Source organism: Rattus norvegicus, chromosome 13, assembly GCF_036323735.1.
Source record: "Rattus norvegicus strain BN/NHsdMcwi chromosome 13, GRCr8, whole genome shotgun sequence".
Taxonomy (NCBI): domain Eukaryota; kingdom Metazoa; phylum Chordata; class Mammalia; order Rodentia; family Muridae; genus Rattus; species Rattus norvegicus.
The window spans coordinates 86,537,185-86,546,942 of NC_086031.1; positions in this window are offsets into that span (position 1 = coordinate 86,537,185).

A 9,758-nucleotide genomic window follows, 5' to 3' on the forward strand; every position below is an offset into this window, starting at 1 on the left:
ATTACAGATGGTTGCGAACCATCATATGGTTGCTGGGATTTGAACTCAGGACCTCTGGAAGAGCAGTCAGTGCTCTTAACTACTGAGCCATTTCTCCAGCCCTCACTGCTGTTTCTTAACTACATAGTTCTCCGAATAAACACACAGAGACATTTTAATATTTCAGAGCTTAGGCCTTAGCTGGGCAGATGCTCAACTGGCTTATCTAAGTTAACCTGATCACCTAGCCACACCCAGCCATGTGGCTAGCTACAGTTTTCAGGCCTGTAGTCATGTCCATCTTCTCTCATCTCTCCTGGTGAAAACTCTTTCTTCTTCCCAGAGTTCCTTTTTCCCTCCCAGGAAGTCTAGACTTTCATTTCCTGCCCAGCTAATTGGCCATCATATTTTTATAAAGCCAATCAGAGAATGCCTTAGGTAGGTGAAGGACAGAGACACAGCTTAATGCAGCATACTCCACCAGACTACTACTACTAATAAAGGAAGGTGACCTCGAAAACATAATTTCTATGTTCTATCTGTGATGTCAGAGCAGCTGAAAAAAGCTAAAACTAAAATATGGTCAACAAATGTGTACAGTATACATATTGCTCACAAGTGATACCAAGAGATAGCTGTTGTATGAAAGAGTTTAGGAAATACTTACTGTGTTGCAGTAAATCTCTAACCCCAATAAACTCATGTAAAAATGTAAAACTCAGTTATAATAGTTATGAGCTGCATTCCTAGATTGGGCAGATTCACCACTATTCACTATTCGCTATTCGCTATTCGCTATTTGCTATTTGCTGTTCACTGTTCACTATTCACTATTCACTATTCACTATCCACTATTCACTATCCACTATTCACTATTCACTATCCACTATTCACTATTCACTATCCACTATTCACTATCCACTACTCACTATTCACTATCCACTATTCACTATTCACTATTCACTATCCACTATCCACTATTCACTATTCACTATTCACTATTCACTATTCACTATGCTATGCCACTCCCCAGCTATGAGATCCCTTGCTACTTGCAACTTCTCCAGGCCACGTGGTTCTGCTCCATCTTCCTTCTAACTCTTCTTCTTCCTTCTCCTTTTTTCCTCTCATTCCCTACTCTCCCCCACTCTCTCAAACCTCTAGTCCCACCTTTCTCTTCCACTGCCCAGTCACAGGCTCTAGCTCTTATTTGACCAGGTAACATGGGAAGAACCTTCACATGAAGGTTACATGATCCACTCCTTGTGGGGGCAGCCCATCTTGAGGAAGCAGAATTAACATCAGAATACACACAGCACCAGGGGCAACCCCACAACATTTCCCCCTTTTTGTCCAATTAAAAGACTCTTTTCTTTCAGTTACAAATTGAGCATAACCGTTACAATTATGTAAATTATAAAGTATAAAATACACTTGTAGGTTGATGTGATTGTGCAGGTGACGGCAGACAAGATAAAACGAGGTCTGTCATTGGACGAGAAGGAAGGGAGGTGGGAACAGAGGTTTTAGAAGGGAGGGAGAAGCAGAGAGGGGGCTGGAGCAAGGAGGAGGAGCTGGGAGAACATGGTGACATGTTAAGATTCTTCTCTGCACATAGATACAGGTTATGAATATTTTTAAGGGATGGGTGTGTATAGGGTTTTGTGCTGTCTAGATGGGCAAATTATATCTTATCAGTTGAGTCAGAGGTTATTGTGTGGTGTGTTCTTTCCTGGGCTACTTAATTGAGTTCAAGATAGTGTGTGGTGGTGGGATGTACTGGGCCCACCACAGAAGTGGGATGTGTATGCCTGGTGTGGTGGCAACCCACCAAAGGAATTGTGAGTGAACCACTTGCAGACTGCCCGGGTCAGAGGGAGCCTGGGAGAGAAAGAATGCCCAGCAGTACATAGGGGAGAAAGTGCAGAGTGGTAGGTAGGCCATATGCAGGAACCACAGGAACCAGTTGCCAAGCACGCCTTTTTCTTTTTTACCACAAAATGCACTTAACACTCAGTTCATCATATTTGTCAACTTAGATAAAGCACTCTAATCTATCCTAATTGAAAGAGCTTATAATTTTATACCTGAATTATGTTCTAGTTTTAGCTGGTATTACCGTCTGCAAACCATCTTCTCAAATCTATATCATCTCTCTCAATGTTAAACAACTTGAGTTGACTATGACACTATAACTAGTCTTCAGCCCCATCAGAAATCTGAGAATGACTTAAATATTACCTGAAAATATAGGAAGCACAAAACATAGCTTCCAAAACGTAACCAATTTGTAGAGATGTCTGACTACCTGGGCAGTCCTCATTCCTTAAAACATTGGAGCACCAGTCTTTGACCTTTTGGCTCAGGATCATCTGATGGACTCTTGTAAAGCAGAATTTTGAAGAACTGCTTACCCTGTCTTGGCAGAGTTATTGATCGACTATTCTGCATAGTGTGTCCTTTATTTTTTGGACAGTATTTTTGTCTGTAGATGAACTGAAGCAGTTCTTGCCTAGTGCCTGTCTTGCGACAACTGGAGCAAATCTGTTGATGCTCAATTTCTTCTTTGAACCAAGAAGGGGGTGTTGTCAGGAGCAGACATGTTTCTAGTCAAATACTCTTTAATAATGAAATGGCCTTATGTGTCATATTCTGTGGACTTTTGACATTTTTGAAGACTATTTATGTAAAGTATATCTGAAATGTTACACCTTAACTCTTCTTAATCATTTTGATTTGAGTAAGTTAAAAACACTTTATTATAATTAAATCAGAATCTGGCATAACCATGAGTTTACTACCTGGCCCTTAACTTGTGTTACTTAATCATGTTAAACGAGTTTGTAATAACAGCTATAGAAGGACTGGGTCTAAGCCTTGTATTTTTAGTGAGTTGTATAGGTACAATGCCTGTCAAAGAGTAACACTATTAATCTCAAATTTTGTATCAATAAAGAAATTCACACCAATGAATCCAAGTCTCTAGTGGCAGCTTCTCCTATTAAGGTCGTATCAGGCAAACTGGTCTAAAATCAGCTGTATGTCTAATCTACTGTCTATTGATGCTCACTTTGCCCTCAGAAGTCTGACTACTTCCTTGCACTCAGCATTTGAGTTTTTAAAGGCTAAAGACTTGACCATTGTCTTTTTTGTTGATGGTTCTTAAATGATTCAACTTCCCTTGTAGCCCACCACCCACCAGAGCTAGTGGAAAAGAAAGGATATGGGGGAAGTGGACCTGTTTAGAAAGGTTCTTTGGAGCAACTCCATTCTGTGTTATCTGGAAATCAGCAGTTCAGTTTGCAGCTTAGCAGGTAGCAGCAGCTCTGTCCACCTGCAAACACCTTATGGGTCCACCAGCATTCCAGTTTGGTAAAGTTGGTTTAGCAACAGAGGTGACGAGACCTAGCAGAGAGAGCTAGGCCTCAGCCTCAGCTTCAGTCAGCAGGAGGAACCAGGAGGAGGGAAGTTCTCAGCTGTGCCTCTCTCAGCGAAGAGATGAGACTCACAAGTGTTTCATAGCTATCTGTACCAGCAAGTTAAGCTGTCTCTGTCACTCTGTGGAATCCTATTTAAACCCTTCAGACACCACGTTTCCTCCACAGCCTTGCTTCAGTGCAGGTCCTGCCTCAGCATGTGCATCCAATCAGCCTGAGTCCTCTGAGTCCTGACAAATGCAGCTGAACTACACAACATAAGGCAGACCAATATATGCACGTCGTTAGCACAGAATCCTTCGTCACATGTCCTTTCACACGCTTGCTTTAGCTGAACATCCTCTCTCCTGTGTCTGCTTCATTGAAACATTCCTTCAGGAGTCTGCCTTAGTCTTTCACTCCTGTGTCCACTTTAATGAAACATTCCTTCAAATGTTTGCCCCAGCAAAACACCATCCAACTGACTTTCCAAAGAACCCTTAAGTAGTGCTGGTCTAACATTCCTCTATCACTTATAAACATGTCGCCAAGATGACTGCTACTTTGTTATCAATCTGTGGTGCTGTTGGCAGGGGGTGAAACCATTCAGAAATGAAGTATTGGAGGAGGAAGTTAGGACACAAGGGGTGTACCCTTGAAGGAGGTGTTGGGGGGCCTGGCCTGGTGCCTTCCTTTTCCTCCCTTTGCTTTGTGGTCACCATGACTACCACATGTTTTTCACCGTGATGTTTTCTCCACAGGCCCAAGCAACAGTGCCAATTAACCACTGATCAAAACTGCAGCCCACATAAACTTTTCTTCCTTAGCAATTGATTGTCTCAGGTACATTGCCACAGTGACAGAAGGGTCAGAAACACCACAAATGCTATACATTTTAGGAATTTATTGAGTTTGGAAAAGAGGTTGACAGATGCCTTGTCTTACTCAAAGGCTCCAGCCTCAAAGTGACTATGCTTATATTTTGTGTCTAGAACAATTGCACAATCCATTTTAACTTCAAAGAAATGAAGTAATATTCTTTGCACCTTCTAGGAAAAGGACTGAATATTAATGATTGCCTGAGAAGATTTATGGTGAGGTAATATTCTTCATGGCTGGGAAAAATATTAGAGATGTATGATAGAATGGTCCCCAGCCCTCCCTTTTTCCTCCCTCCCTCCCTTCTTTCCCTCCTAACACACTTATAAGCCATGTCACAACCCGAAGAACTAGAATGCTATTAGTAACGGTATTATTAGTCAGGGTTCTAGAGTAACAGACCTTATAGAGTGAAGCTTTCTCTATCAAAAGGGATTTATTAGAACGACTTGCAGGCTGTGGTTCAGCTAATCCAACAATGGCTGCCTATGAACAGAAGGCCCAGGAATCCAGTAGTTGTTCAGTCCACGGGCTGGTGTGGGCCTTCCTGTTCAGATGGGAAGGTGTCCTGGGACTCAGCAACCTAGGAACCACACAGTCCTGGGCTGGGACAGTGTTCCAGTGGAAGAGAATCCTGAGACACGGGAGCCCAGGAACCAAATAGCTCTTAGCAGAGGGGTTACAGCTCCCAAAGGAGGGCTCCTCAGCTGAGCTGAGGAGCTCAGGAGCCTCAGCCCTGCTCCACTTCTTCCCTTCACTGCTGCCTGGCTTCTTCTGATGACAGAGTCACGCCAGGCAGCAAATCTTATAAAAGAGATTTATTAAGAAGGTTAATTTAAGGGTGTGGAGGCATGAGTCCAGGGGTGGCCACCTCTGCTCCCAGAAGTGTACAGCAGGATGTAATTTTAATTTTTTTAATCATTTTTAATGATGGCTTTTAAACGCTTTTAACTATTTTTTCTTTTTAACCTACCACCCACCAGTGGGAGTGAAAGAGAAAGGATATGGGGGAAGTAGACCTGTTTAGAAAGGTTCTTTGGAGCAACTCCATTCTGTGTTATCTGGAAATCAGCAGTTCAGTTCGCAGGTTAGCAGGTAGCAGCAGCTCTGTCTGCTTGCATCCGCTTGTTGGTTTAGCAACAGAGGTGACGAGACCTAGCAGAGACAGCTAGGCCTCAGCCTCAGCTCAAGTTAGCAGGAGGGACCAGTAGGAACACCAGGAGAAGTTCTCGGTTGTGCCTCTCGGGGAAGCAAAGATCAGGGAAGCAAAGATTATCGAAGACTCTGTCACTCTGTGGAGTCCTATTTGTACCCTCCAAACACCACGTGTCTTCCACACGCCTTTCCTCAGCACAGGTCTTGCCTCAGCTTGTGCATCGAGTCAGCCTGAGTCCTTGAAAGAGGCAACAAATTGCTGCCCATCACCAGAAGTTTTTTGGTGCATTTCTCTCCACGGCGTCCCGACAAATGCAGCTCAATTACACAGTGTATGGCAGACTAATACATTCATGTCGTTAACACAGGATCCTTCATCACCTGTTCTCTCACGTGCTTGCTTTAGCAGAACATCCTCTCTCCTGTGTCTGCTTCAGCGAAGCATTCCTTCATGAGTCTGCCTTAGTCTTTCACCTGTGTCCACTTGAATGACGTGCTTCTTCACATGTTTGTCCCAGCAAAAACACCATGCAACCGACTTTCTAAAGAACCCTTAAATTTCCACTTCAGCAGGGAACTGAGCAGAAACAGCCTTTATGTGAGACTTGGGGGTGGGGTGGGGTGCAGTGCAGAGCTTTTTAGATTGCCACGGTGAAGGTTGGTGAGAGTTCAAGTCCTGCTTGGGGGAGCTCAGGGATTGGTGGGTTTCCCTGTTCAGACTTTTCACCTAAAATTAGCATAATATGGGGAGGGTCCTATGGAGGGGCCAGAGATGACCTTTTTGACAGTTACCTAGGCTGGCAATGTCATTATGACAGGTGAGGTCTAGGGGAGAGGCTAGGCTGCTGGAGCACCGACCCCTTTTCTGCATTTCAGGTACAAACTTGGGGGTTGGGGATTTAGCTCAGTGGTAGAGTGCTTGCCTAGAAAGCGCAAGGCCCTGGGTTCGGTCCTCAGTTCCAAAATAGAATTCAAAACATTGAAGGTTTACAAACTTACCAAGTATATGACGTTTACAAAGGGAGACCAAGGCTGGGAGGCTTTCCCCGCCATTGAGCCACGTGTGTAGCCAACAGCTGGATGTCTCAGGTGGTCTTCAGTACATGCTGAAATCTCAAAGTAGACTCTAATACTACTATTCCTTCTAATAATGAAGGAATGGTCTTGCTAGTGAGGACCAAAGCAAGCAGGCAAAAAAGAGAGTTTCCGTCTTTCATGACCTTATGTGGGCTGCCCATAGAAGGCGTGGTTCAGACGTTTTCCACAGTTCAAAAGATGTGGATTAAAGGTGTGTCTTCCCGCCTCAAAGACCTGAATCAGAAGTGGATCTTCCTACTTCCGATTAAGCAGAAATCCTTTATATATGTGCTCCTTCACTTTTGGGTTTTAGTTAATTACAGGTGTAGTCAAGTTGACAACCAAAAGTCGCCATCACTGTGATCTACACCTGCCCGGTGTCCCAGGCTCATCTCTTGGTCCTTCCACACTCAGGCATTGTCTTTGTCTCAATTTGTAGCTATTCTATTGTTTATGTTACCTTTATCTGTCCTGGTCTTTGCTACTTTGTGGGTTTTTTTCTCACCTGTTATCTCCCAGTTTCACCTCTTAACCCTAGAGAGGAGAGAAAGAAGGATGTGTGTGTGTGTGTGTGTGTGTGTGTGTGTGTGTGTGTGTGAGAGAGAGAGAGAGAGAGAGAGAGAAAGAGAGAGAGAGAGAGTTCTTGAATTTAATTTCTTTCTCAACTGTTCCAGTTTCCAGTCCAGCCTCCTTAAATGTTTCTTCCAACTGTTCCTCCCTGAGGTCCCCAACAGGCTGCTTACACAGTCCCTCCTCCCAGTTTCCCCAACACAAGCAGCTCCAAATTATAATAGCTTTTCTAGCTTTTCTGCTCAGCTCAGCTTCTCCTGGCTCAGCTGACTCCTACCAATATCCTCTGCACCAACTGCCTTCTCCTCTCACTCTGGGAGCTCAACTCTCTCTCCCAGCTTCAGCTGGCTTTTTCAAATAGCTTGTGGTCCTGGTGTTTCATCTCAGCATTGATAACCCTAAACTAAGATACTATGATTCTCAGGTCCTGGGATTAAAGGTGTGTGCCACCATGCTCGGGTGATTCTAGTAGTTTTTATTACTTATAAATTATTATTGAGACAGGTCTCATGTATCCCAGGCTGTCCTCGAACTTGTAATATGGCTAAGGATGACCTTGAACTTGGATTACAGGTCTGTACGACTATCATTGGGCAGCATTCCCCAGCGCTAAAGATTGAACCCAGGCCCTCTTACATTCTAGGCAATCATTCTTCCAACTTAGTTACAACATAGACCCTGGTGCTTTAAAACTTACTTTTGTCTTATTTTATGTGTATGGGTGTTTGCCTGTGAGGATGTCTATGTCCCCTGTTGTCCCCTGTGCCTGTTGCCCATGAAGGTTAGAATAGAGCATCAGATCCTCTGGAACCCGAGTTATGGATGGTTGTGAGCCACCATGTGGGTGCTGGGGATTGAACTCAGGTCCTCTCCAAGAGCAACAAGTGTCCTTAACCACTGAGCAATCTTTCAAAACCTCTGTTTTGTTTTGTTTTGCATTATAAACAATGTGCTATATTCTAGGTATAGATGAGTCTAGATTTCATTTGAATATATGGGTCTATAACTAGAAGTCAAATTGCTGGGTCACTAATTTTGTGAATATTTAGCTTATTAGAGTATTATTAGATTTGTGAATAAGGTAGTTTTAACTTATTTCCAAAGAATGCCCCCACTAACACTCCCATCGCCAGTATATTATTGGTTCAGTTAATCCTTATCCTATCAAATACTTGATGTTTTCAGACTTGATTATTTTTGCTAATTACGTGCTCTTGATTTACATGTCTCCTAATTCTCCTAATATCTCTTTGTGTGTGTGTTGTGCGTGTGTAGTATATGCATATGTGCCAACCAATGTGCGTGGACACATGGGATGTGTCACTGGTGCACATGCTTAGGGAGGCCACAGGTTGATTTAGGGATGTCTGCCCAGGGGACAGGGTTTCTCATTGAACCGAGAGGAGGATGGCTGACCAGAAAGTCCCTGGGATCTGCCTCCACCCAGCATTAGGGCTACAAGCACGTTGTGATGCATGTGGCCACCTGACTGTTAAAATGTGGGTTCTGGGATCTAAACTGAGGTCCTCAGGGTTGTGCAGGAAGCCCTTTGTCCACTGAGCCATCTCCTCAACCACTGTGAGTGAATAGTTCTCCAAGACTCACTGGCTGTATTTCTTTTTCAACTACAATTCTCATTTATTCGTGCAAAGTTTCTTGTTAGATTGTCTTTTCCCCTTGGACTTATTAGCTGATTAATAGGAATTCTTTACAAACAAGAATTACTTGCTATTGACCCTTTGGTATGTGTGTCAAAACATATGTCCTCATTATATCTTTAATTTTATTGATGGTTTCTTTTGGAGTTTTGAGGTACAGAACTTCTTAGTGTTAAAGATTGTTTTTAGTCTTTTATGATTAGCCTAGCTTTAGAAAATAAAGATGTTTTAGTTTATGATTGGTTTTTTTTTTGAGACAGGCTTTCATGATATAGCTAATTAATTTTTATTTTCCCAAATACTTGGTGTCATCAGACCTCATTGTTTTTGCCAATTAAATGTTCTTAATTTGCATATCTCTAATTTTTAGCGTGACTGAATCTCTGTATGAGTGTGTGCACGCACGTGTGTGTGAGTGTGTGTGAGTGTGTGTGTGTGTGTGTGTGTGTGTGTGTGTGTGTGTAGTATTTGCATATGTTGTTTCCTCTAGGCTACCTTAGAACCTACGGTGTAGACAGGGATGGCCTTGAACTTGCCTCTGCTTCCTGAGTGCTGAGACTACATCCAGTGCTTGCTGATATTTTCTATGCTCTTTTACTAAAAAAGTCACCTGCTTCTTCTGTGAACAGCTCTGGCTTATCAGAGAGGTTCACTGTAAATTCCATGAAATTCTGATGACCCAGAGAGGTAAGTTTGAATAAATAAATCTCTTGGCAACAAATACACTAAATACATGTGAGGAGGCTTTGATGCACTCTTGGAACCACAGAGTAGAAAGAGGATGAGAAAGCGAGTCGGCTCCTCACCTTGAGAATTAGAGAAAGCAGGAGGGACAAATGTGCATGGTGGCAGGGTGGAGATCTCGATCTGAGAGGCAGAGATTTACAGATTCAGGGAAGGGACTAGGACTCAAGACCTAATAGTCGGGCTTGTTACGTGGGATGGAATGGGGACTCCAAATGTAAACATGCACCATCCAAAGTCTCTGATCAGGATTTATAAATCTGAAATGATGCTTTGAGGG